Source organism: Tachypleus tridentatus, chromosome 9, assembly GCF_004210375.1.
Source record: "Tachypleus tridentatus isolate NWPU-2018 chromosome 9, ASM421037v1, whole genome shotgun sequence".
Lineage (NCBI taxonomy): Eukaryota > Metazoa > Arthropoda > Merostomata > Xiphosura > Limulidae > Tachypleus > Tachypleus tridentatus.
In genome coordinates, this window is record NC_134833.1 from 41173105 (window position 1) to 41185326 (window position 12222).

Here is a 12222-nt window from a genome sequence, read left to right on the forward strand (position 1 = left end):
AACCAGTCTTATATCCGATGATCAGATAGACATGCAAGTCATGCTAATTTATGGGACACTGAGAACGTTTCCCATAACAAAAATAAAGGTGGATACTTCACATTATGTAAAAGAACTTGAAGCCATGTGTATCAAGAAACCAATATAACTTGGTGATAGGAAACATAACAGGTTGTAGGCATTTGAAAAAGTGCAGAAAAAAACTTGTTACTGCAGAAACTTTGAGAGAATATCCAAGAGAAAGAGAAACCCATTTGAAAATAGAAAGAGATTTACAAAATGGAGGATCAGAAAGGAATACTGAACTGGATATATCGAAGTAGATCTACTACATTTCAAGGTCAGACAGAAGATTTTAGTTTTGCTACCCAAAGCCAGTAAAAAACTCACCTGACAGTGGAAAGCACCTTTCATAGTAATAGAAGTGGTCCACAAAATGCACTATAAAGTAAAAGATGATGGAATAGCTATGATCTATCACGCCAATCGATTAAAGAGCTACTTCAAGACAGAAAAAGACCTTACAGATGTAGTTATTGATATACAGATAGTCATAGAAGTTGTGACTATCATTGAAGCAGAACTTGAAAACATTCAAGATAAGGCCTATTAGACCTAAAATCACATAGTGAGAGGAGAAGTACAAATATGGCAACGTAAGTGAAGAACTGACTGGTAAGAAGAAGAAAGAGAAAGAAAATATACTGAGCACGTATGCAAATATATTAGGAAATATAGACCTCAAACAACACAAAATCAATATGAAGATAAGGGATCCTGTTAAGAAGAAGATCTATTGGAGATCCTAGGCCAGGAAAGACAAACAAAGGAACCTTGAATGTTGGTGTAGACTATACGAAAAGACTTAGTATGTGAGCTGAAAACAGTAAAAAAATATTGTAAACATTTCTCTTGAAGAGGGTTTAATTTCAGATATAAGATTTTTATGTAGGTATAATTAATTTATTTATTTTGTGAGCAAATATTTCATGAGAGTTAAAAGCAATTATTTTAAAAGCACTAGTTATGACAAGTTTTTCACATTACTCGGTAAGAATATGTTTTGTTCATAATTAACTGATGTCAAGGACATAGAGATTTCTAGAAAGCCTCAGTGATAGCGGTATAAATAGCGGTAAGCGGACGAAAAAGAGTAGCAAAAGAGTGAAAGTCACAGAAAGGAGAAGTTCAGAAAAGTTAAACGCAAAGTTAATTGTCGTGGGAGTGAAATATCTGATAGTTGATATGTGAAGTGGGATTAACAATTTCGTAAGGGATGAAGAGAATAAACCGTCTCGTCAAAGAATATTCTAAAGTAATTCAACCAGTCTGAGTGTGCTTTGAAAATAGGCAGACGACTCTTGGAAGTATAAAAAAGGAGACTACGATTTTGAAAGTACAGGATACAACCACTGCAACTAAATAACAACATAAGTGAACTATACATTGATAGTTTGGTGTTAGAAAAAGAGAAAAAGAGTTCAGATTGTCAATAAAATTATAAATGAATTGAATAGACTTATGCTAACTTTTGACAAGAAGAAGAGACATATAGTTCTCCATAGTGTAAGGAATTTCTGTGCATATTTTTTAACTTGTTCTGAGTACATACACTATTTTGGAAACGAGTGAAATGCGCAATCTTCGTTTTTTAAAACAATTACCAGCAACAAGCCCCACACACCTACTGTAGAATAACCCTTAGTACAACATCTGTATATGTATATATATTAGGTTGTCCAGAAATAAATGTCGGAATTCTTACGATGATATTTAGAACGTGAATATTGAATAACTTATCGGTGGTTGGTTTAATTCAACATTTGTCGCTTACAAGGTGCCTTAATTGTCTACTGTTTCAACTCTACTCAGAGTAAGTTTTGCAACCCTCAAGGCAGCATAGACAAGAAGGACTTTCGTCTGAATTTCCTCTACGACTTCAAACTTGGACGAAAAGCTACCGAAACTACACGGAACATCAGCCAGGCATTTGGCCATGGATCTGTTACTAAACGTAAAGTTCAGAGTTGGTTTCAAAGGTTTTGACATGGAGATGAAAGTCTTGAAGACCACGAAAGTCGTGGAAGGAAGCTATCTTAAGATGAAAACACATTAAGTGAAGCAATAAAGACAGACCCTCACAACAATACGTGAGCTTGCAAAAAAGCTAGGCCCAAGCAAATCAGGCATTGACAACCACCTGAGTGCAATTGGAAAAGACGAAAAAAGTTGGATGAATGGGTTCCGCGTGAGCTGACTGAAGATAAACAAAATCGGCGTTATGAGACCAGGCAAGAATGAAGCTCTAAAAATTGAACGAATTTGGAATTAGAGTTCTGCCTCATCCACCTTATTTTCCAGATCTTTCCTCTATAGATTTTCATTTTTTTCAAGCACTTTGACAACTATTTGAACAATAAACGCTTTAAAAAACCAAGCAACTGCAGAGGAAGCTTTCAGGGAGTTCATTGGTCAGAGAAACTCTGATTTCTACAGCAGGGGCATAAACAGCATCGTTACACGTTGGTAAAAGTGTGTTAAAGCAAATGGTGCTTACTTTGATTAAAGCATGTTTTACAACACTGGTTTATACGTTTCCAAAATTCGCAGTTCACAAACGACATTTATAACTGAACAACCTAATATATTATTAAAAGTAAGATTTTCTAACAACCACTTGAGAAGTCTGGAAGGAAAATAAAAATTAAAAAAGGAGATCTACTTCTTAAATCCTTGTCAAATTAGAACAAAAATTAAAATATAGTGTCAGATGGTGGGACGAACATCCTTGAAAGGAGTTCCTGATTTATCAATAAATCAAGAGAGAGAGGGTTACAATTAAGGCCCATACATGTTAGACAACTGTATTAATATATCCAAATGCTCTGTAGTAAAGCTATTAATAGATTCAGTGAAACTTCTTGATTACTAAATGTACTAATTGCATGTAATTTCATATATGTATGTGCGAATTGTGAAAAATTCTCAATATTATGAATGATTCTAAAGAACTATATATACTGAAGTAATTACAAAATATATTCACCTAGATTGTTAATAAACAAAAAGGGTAAAAGAATGATTTTGTACAAAAACATAAATATGATTGCAGTAAGTTGAATAGATATAATAATAAATTTGTTTCACATTACTTAAAATATCAGTTTTACTATAGGCTATACTATTGCAGAAATTGGACCTCTTTTCATCAAAACATGATATGTTTGGTAATGGGAGAGACCATCCCAAGTATGTCCAGGAATGCTTGAGCAGGGTCATGCAGTCTTTTGGAACTTTTTCAATTTGTGTCTAGTGTGGACTGACATTCGATGATGTCCAGTGTGGATGAGCTTTTAGACTTACCAAAAGTCGAGATCAGTTAACATGTATGAATATACAATAAGTAACTAACGTTAAACATAACATTAGCACAAATATGACTTAAAAAGATCCGAAATCCAGAAAAGCTGCTTATTTTATTTCTTGTAACTTCATTAGGGAATCTTATTTTAAATATACTAGGCTATTTACAAAATATTAATTAAGGCTATTTAGATAGGATTCTTTGACAGTGCCGCATGAAATAAAAGTAGTAATTTTTCTAGTCGTAATATTTATTTATTTTGAATTTCCACTATGCACTAATACACTTATTACCCAAATGATGAAGATGGGCCTAGAAACTTCTTTTGAAGCTTTGAAATTGACGTCCGTCCACAAAAGGGAAACTTTTGAGCAAAGCGGGTTAGTTTAGTTTGCACAAGTCTGTTCGTCCTGATCTTTTGGACGCAATACATATATATATATATATATATACGTGCAGCTCAAGTTTTGATGATGGATTTTGACAAAAGATATAAAAAGGTGTCATATATGATATTTTAATACAGGATGAATGGATATTAACCAGACGCAAACAACAAGTACTAAATACAAAATCATTCTAGATTTCATTAACTTTTAGCAGTGGTGGACCAAAGTAGCTCCGAAGGCGCTACCTCATATTGAGGTGAAACTTAGCCCTGATTAACTTTTGACGATTAAGTTTTTAATAAATAAAGGTCAAGAGGTCAACGTCACGTAGAAAACTTTCTCAACCTAGTGGACATAATATTTCAATACAGGATGAATAAATAAAACCGAAATTATACAACAGGTGTTACGAACGCTTTGAGGTCAAATGGTAATTGGTACGCAGTTAATATACCTGAATCTTGTGAAAAGGTACCAAACCACCAAATTGGGAAAGCTCAAACTTGAATGTCAAACTTAACTTTTTTAATGTCGTGGGTTAAAATTCAAGTTTAAAAGGTCACTGGTACATATAAATCTTCCTCGGTCTTGTGGACATGATATTTCAGGACAGAATAAATGGATATTAAATAAATTTATACAGCACGTACTATATACAAAATTCTAAACTGATTAAATTTGTAGACCATATGTCAAAAGTCAAGTTTACTGATACTTAGAAAATCCGCCCTATTACTGTGAACAGGCACTGCATAATAAAATTGGGGGATGTGACTTAAACAAACAATATAACATTAGTGGGAGCATATGTATTTTATAAATACAATTTTCACTTGTTTTCCTTGGCAGCACGTGATATCCCCATGGAGGTGTTCCCAAATGTACTTTGTTAATGTGCGAATATATGTACGGTAAAGATTATTTACTAAAATATTACCTCTAAAAAAAGAATATAAATATATTAAAAAATAAAATGGAAAGGTTCATAATAATAAATGTCATGACTTGTAAAAATAGTAAAGAACGAATGTAAACCTCTTGTGTTGATTAGTTAAGGTAATTTAATATTAATTATCTATTTGTTTGAGCAAATTAAATATACGTAAGTTTACTAACAAATAATTTATAATATCTGATTTCACATCTTTTGCGTTTGATGGCCTTTCATTGTAATATTTTCACTATAAAGTGTGATGAACCAATAATTGGAATATGCCTTAGAAATAGTATTTGTTCCGATATTTTCATAATTTCTGCTTATAACTCCTAAATTTCTGGAGTAAGTGATTTTAAGGCTAATACAAACTATATTTATTAATTTGAGATCAATATAGTTTTATGATACTGTTTATAGGAGTTAAGAACCAGATCTCATCCATAAAGTTGTTATCTGACACAAACGAGAACTATTGCTTCTGAGCAAGGTTTCTCTTTTCGTCATAGGTGCCCTCTATACTAAAAATCACTCTTAAGGCATAACGAAAGAAATGAAAGTTTGTAAACGGATCATCTGTCCATCACTTCAGGAAGTAAAATAAGTATTCTATTTATTATTACTATATTTATATTTAAATGTAAGCTTGGACTTTCACTGCTCTAATAATTACGTTTTTTATGCAATAAAACACTTTTTATAATGAAAAGAAAATTATAAACAGATGTTAATTCTATGACAGAAGGCGCTGTGTTACTATTGAACATCGCTCGCGTTGTATAAATTGTTCACAAATGTGGGATTTTGAGAAGAAAATAATGGAGTTTCAAACACGAACGAAGTAAAAATGAATGTTGTTTTCAACTGTGGATTTCATATATTGACTTATAACATTAATTTAGCAACCTCAAAATGATTTTTCTAAATAGCTCTCATATTAATCAAGCACAAACGATTGTTTGTTACAATCTACACGAGGGCTATCTGCGCTAGCCGTCTTTAATTTAGCAGTGTAAGACTTGAAGGAAGGCAGCTAGTCATCATCGCTCACCGCCAACTCTTGGGCTATTCTTCTACCAACGAATAGTGGGATTGACCGTCACGTTCTAATGCCCCCACGTCAGATTACGAGTCGAGTGTCTTAACTACCTGACCATGCCGGGCCAGCACAAACGATTGTCACTGTTTATTTAAACTGTTGATTTAATAAGAGAGAGCGCCAGAATAAAGTTTGTATAGTTCTTTTAAACTCACCAATCAAACATGAGAAGTGATGTAATTAGTAGCTTATCTTTTAAATTCACCAATCAAACATGAGAAGTGATTAGTAGCTTAATGTATCTCATCAGTATGAGTAACAAAATCTTGGTTTAAAGTTCTATACTTCTCATTATTTCATAGGTTGACTGGTTTTGTATTGTTGAGTATATCAAAGCGGTATCTAAAATTACTGTCGAGAGTGGTGAGTTTCGTTTACCTTAAGGCTCTGAATAACATAAAGATAGTAGTGGAAAAAATGGAAAAAAAATTGGTACTCTCTAAGACTCACACATTTAAGTGAGTTATTTGTTAACTCGTATAAATCCTGCAACTGGATCATTTTATCTAGAGTTGTTTTTATCAGGTTCTCTCATTAGTGTTAATTCTAAAATTCACCATGTTTTTAATCACGACGCTTTTACCATCTGTATACTTTAGTTTTTAGAACAGTTGCAAGCCAATGACGTATTAATTATTTTAATATAATTCTAGACACAGTTTATTCTAATCTGCACATTACAACACTTGTTTTCTAAACTTATCTTGTTATTTTAAATTTTTGAAAATTTTATTTATGTTTTATCACATTTTATGTTATTCACCTTTGACAAACCCCTCGGTATGGGTTCTTTTATGTGATGAGAGAACCTCCCAGGGAAGGCTGTCTGGTATTCAAACACCCATCAACGTATTTGTCAAACGTGAAAACTTATAAAGTGGAGTAAAGGATCCTGGTAGGCTTAATGTTATCAGAGACACTGCAACACACCACTTTGATTATGAATGGGTGTTGTGGACATTATATTTGGTGCTGGTGTTTAGGTATAGTATCCACAAAGCTCTGGAATTGCTGCACTCTCCTTTGTATAATTCCATGGTGGGTGAAATCAGTGCTGAATCACTTTTATTTTATTATGGATAACTCCAACCCTTAAAATAAATTAAAAACATAAAAAAATAATTGGAAAGCGATCATATATGGAAGGCTGTTCCACATTCACCTCATCTGACAGTTCCTGTACTACAGTTCGTAATTCTTTGTCCAAAAGGTCTTTAGAGAAAAGTCTCTATTTTTCATGTAGAAGGTATTGAAGTGGGTTATTTGTTCTCCCAAGACATCTACATTACAACATTGCAAACTCCTTCTGACGTTAAAGGCCATGGGGATAAGCTTATAGAAGTAACTTCCCATGCTTCTTTTAATTCATTGTTGAGAGGGATTTATAGAACGTCCATCAAGTTACAGATCCTCACTGGTTTCTCCAACCAAGAAGTTTCAGCTGTGCAACACATCTACAATTGAAAAGATAGAATAATGCAGCCTACGAGCCTACGAACGTTCTGATTTCGATTTTTACACCACCATGCCCATTTGCCATTGCTAAGGCAGGTTATCTAAACTGCAAAATATGGCTGTACATTCCTAATCCTCTCAGGTGTTTTTAATTCTAGAGGTTTGGACACTTAAAGATATCTTGCCATGGTTCTTTAATATGTGCTCGTTGTAGTGATAAAGGTCATGGTGTCTTTGTGTAATTTGGACCAGCATTGAATTAATTATGATGATTCCCACTCTTTTTAATTGCATTAAGTGAGTGGAGAAGTACAACATTTATGTAGTATAAATAACATTTCTTATCCTAAAGCACAGAAGTTTTACCCCTTCTTTCACTTTGGACATGTGCTGCTGTACTCCATGTTATAAAGGAGGGTGTAGATAGATCTTTCTGTGTCTCCTCCAGAGTCTCTCGATCATTATGTACAGAATTTTCTGCCCTCCATGGATTACATCTCCAGTAGTCCTGAGGCACAGAACTATTATTTGGTCACGTACTCAATGGAATTGATACAGTGGAATTATTGATGTTTTCTTTGTAGTTTACATTATTATAATCCCATGTGACTCTCCTTACAAAAAAACATTCATCTAGCCTCGGTTGTACTATCACTGTGTGTTTTCTTTACCTGTCACCAGGAGAGGATTTTGACCAGTCAGACCTTGATGTTCTTATTGAAAAATTATGATCTTTATTTTCCCAAGCCTTAATGGATACAATCCCATCTAAACGGTGTTAATATTGATGATAGATGGTCATTCTCCGGAGCATATGCTCTCAGATCACAACCTCTCTTTTATGCTGATTCATTTACCTCTTTCCACGCACCTAGTCAATTTTTTCTACTATTTATTTGCTTGTTCCCTTTCATTTCTTTCTCATTTTTCTTGGAGCGTGGAAAATGATCCATGAGAAACAGCTAGTTTTCCCATAATTTAGAGAAAATTTGGCTGCAGCCAATGCCACCAAACTTGTATGATATGATGGAAGTTGGAGCAAGATGACTGGCTCTCCTTCACCACGCTGTCAGATCTTAATCCTATTGTTAACCTTCTCACTATTAACGACCATGTGGAGGCGTTAACTGATTGTATTGTTTGAACATCTGTTTTCTTTTTCCCTAAAACGTGACACATTTTTTATAGTTTCATCAATCACTTGTGAACTCCCGACTGTTAGCGGGTGCAGTAGGCTCGTAAATAGCTCTGGGATATTTTTCACAGGTATCACATTCTTTCGAACAACATTGCCTTCCAGGAGGCTGATGCCAATGCCTGGCTGGTCAGATTTCCAAACCACAAAAAGTCTTGGGTTAAGTTCTTTACAAGTATCTCTTCTACTATCAGTTCAAAAGTTGTCTGGGCAAGATTTGGGAAATCAGTAAAAAATATGCTTTCTAATGGGCAGGAGTTTGCTGATGCTCAGGACATTGACACACTCTTGAGATTGCTTTTTGCACATTTACAGCTCTTTTGTCTCTTCTTCTGCCTTCTCGGCTATCAGGTCATGGGCTGAGTAATAGCTGCTTTTATTTCAGGTGGATCATCTCTATGACTATAACTGCCTATCTACACTGATGGAACATAAACTTGCTTTTCATTGGTATGGCGGTACATCAGTTGATCTTGATGACATTCATTATGATATGCTGCATCATCTCTCTCATACATCTCTTGCCTTTCTTTTCGTTGTTTTTATTTAGCAAGACAATGCAATTCTTGATGATTGAAACAAGAGTACTGTCATCCTTTTTCAAAGCCTGAGAAGGGCCTCATGATTCCACACTAATTATTGTCTTTTTGTTTTGACTACCTGTCTCTGAAAAGTTTTGAAGATGATGGTTAATAGGGTAATGCCTGTCATGTTTGGTTCCTTAAATCAGAAACCTCCTCTCACCAAATGAACGTGAGTTTCATTAACAGCTTTCCACTGTAAGTCACTTGATTCATTTTGAAATTTCTATCAGGAAATCCTTCCTCAAGATGGAGAATTTTGTGTCAGTTTTCTTTAATTTTGAAAAGGATTGCGACTTTACATGGATGATATTTTGTGGACCTCCATTCATGTGGGATACATCTCCGTGTATCCAGTTTTACTCATAACATTTTATTTCACAGGAGTTTCCAAGTTAGCGCGAGTTCAGTTCTGTTTTCTTCCTTCATACAAGCACGTGGAGTCCATCAGGACTTTGTTTTGAGTGTCAAACGTTTCAATATTAAGATTAATATTATCACTAAAAAATTCCACCTACTGATTGAAACAGGCTGTACATTACGAGCTTCCACACTTATTGTCTGTCATTGAACACGAGATTTATTAATCAGCAGCTTCTAAATGCGTTCACTTACTTGGGTGTACCAGAGCAAATGATTTCAACTTCTCCTTCTCCATACCTGTTTGCATGCATTTTTCCCACCAGGAGGGATTGTACCTTGATCCTGGTCTGCTTCTCAGTGTAAATAATGTTATTATGGATGTATTTAGGGTCAGATGGTTCTGGGGATAAATTTTTCTACCTGGCCTATTATGGTTGTGACGAAAGACTAAGGTAATAATAAAACTAAATCTCATAACAAGTCTTTTTTGAGCCTGAGAGTGGGGTTACAGCCTAAATAGCCGCACCTTAATTTGCCTCTGAATGTTACCATTTGGAAGGTAAGATTTTATTTATATAAACTGATTTGTTTCTGACTACTAACTTCAAATTAGGGATGACCGTATCTCAATCCAAGAGGGTAACTGTCCTGATCATATAGTTTATTGTATCAGTAAGTTGCTGTTCAGGTTTAAAATTTCTATTGGAATTCCAATTGGTTAAGGTGCTAGCATTTTGTCTGTAGATGAGAAGATCCAAGATCTGAAACTGCAACATTATGCTGAAGAGGTTTTATATCTTTAGTTGTGGTGCATTATAAAAGATGAAAGCAACTGTAACGGTGTGAAGTGTAAGAATACCTAGCCCCAACGGGTGAAATGGCGAGCATGTTTGGCGCCATGGGGATGCTAACCCGCGACCCTCCGATTATGAGTCGCATGCCTTAACACGTTTGGCTATGCCGGACCTTTAGGAAAGAATATGGAAAACAATCTTGGCTTAAAGCTTTCATCTAACCTAATTAAAAACCGTAGCATTTCCCATCGACTATTTTTCAATATGTAATTACACAGATAATCTATTGATGTTTTTACTAAAATTCAAACTTTTTATTTTAAATTTATCGCAAAGAAATCACAACAATTACATAAAATGTCAATGATAAAAATGTTAAGTGTAAATTATTTTAGATACGCAAATTTTATTAAAACATTCAGTTAATTATAATACTTGCTCTTAAACATTTATTCAAAAATGATTTATAAATAAATTATTAATTTTTATCTAGCGAAAGTACTCGGCTTTGCTCGGGTTATTGCGTTGATTTATTCTAAGATACAATGTTAGTGTGAGTATTTTGAATCCATTTTTGCATACAAGTATAAACTATATATTTTTGCTGCTCCTTTACGAAATATGGCCTGTATAAAGTTAACCTTCCTTCTGACATGTCCTCCGATTTTAAACTTAAATGATAAAAATAAACCTCTTTAATTAACGGAGACTTTAAGCTAAAAAACAGTAAACTTTTTTATATTTTATAATACACACATTTCTTTTTATACTTTCAGCACACAGTCCCTTAACCACACGGTCCGGCATGGCCAGGTTGGTTAAGGCATGCGACTCGTAATCCGAGGGTCGCGGGTTCGAATCCCCGTCGCACCAAACATGCTCGCCTTTTCAGTTATGGGGCGTTATTATGTAACGGTCTACCCCACTATTCGTTGGTAAAAGAGTAGCCCAAGACTTGGCGGTGGGTGGTGAGGACTATTTGCCTTCCCTCTAGTCTTACACTGCTAAATTTGGGACGGCTAGCGCAGATAGACTTCGAGTAGCTTTGCGCGAAATTCAAAAAACAAGTCAAACAAACTTAAAAACAATAATATATTATACTTTTATTTTTAAGAAATATGATATAAAAGCAATCCCTGGAATTCATCGTTACCAAAACGCATTGGTTTTCCTAGACATTAAAAGTTTTTATATAAGGAACCACTTCCTTCCTATGTGATTTTCACATAGATTACTTCTGTAGAAAGATATGCATGCAAGTGCGCACGTGAATGTGCAAAAATAACCAGATGCACACTCTCAGGGTCTATTAGTATGTTTGCAAAATTTCGAATTTGTAGGTTCTTTGATCTTGGAGCTACGACAGCCTCATATTCTTTTCTATGTGGTGTATAACTTGATTACTTCACAAAAAAAGATGCACCTACGGATGCATGTGGATAAATAATAATACCCAGATGCATATCCTTCGGGTCCTTTTAGTATGAATGTAAAATCTGAGATTTCTAAGTTCTTTACTGGCAATCATACACACACAGACTTGCCATTATTATTACAGTTCAGTTTGACTATAAGTAAGTAGTTTTCTTTGAATAGAAGCTAATTATCGTTGGCTTTTTTTTTTTCAATACTAAGCATTCCATGTTATGTTACAAAAATAGTCAAAATCATGAAATCTTAAAGACGGATTTGTTGAGTGAATTACGTCCACGTATAAAGTATAATTGTACCAAATTTAAAGAAATATGATAATTTCGAAAATAAATTTTCTAAATATACTCCATTTATTTATTTTATATTACTACCTGTATTTAGTGCTTTCTATACTTGCTTCCCCCCCTCCTCAGTGACACAACCGTATGTTTGTGGACTTACAACGCCAGAAACTGGGTTTCGATATCCGTGGTAGGCAGAGCACACATAGTTTATTGTGTAGCTTTCTACTTAATTCCAAACTCTCAAACGAAAGAAACTTTCTACACTCTTACAGAGACTTGTAATTTTGCATAAAAGAAGAATCGGAGCTATATATTCCCATTACAAATCTA

General features: G+C 34.4%; 1 protein-coding gene across 6 annotated transcripts in view; it reads right to left on the reverse strand.

Annotated features, from left to right (window-relative positions):
• LOC143225125 (uncharacterized) overlaps window positions 1–12222 on the reverse strand; it is a 99666-nt gene that overhangs the window by 13016 nt on the left and 74428 nt on the right. The window lies entirely within an intron of this gene.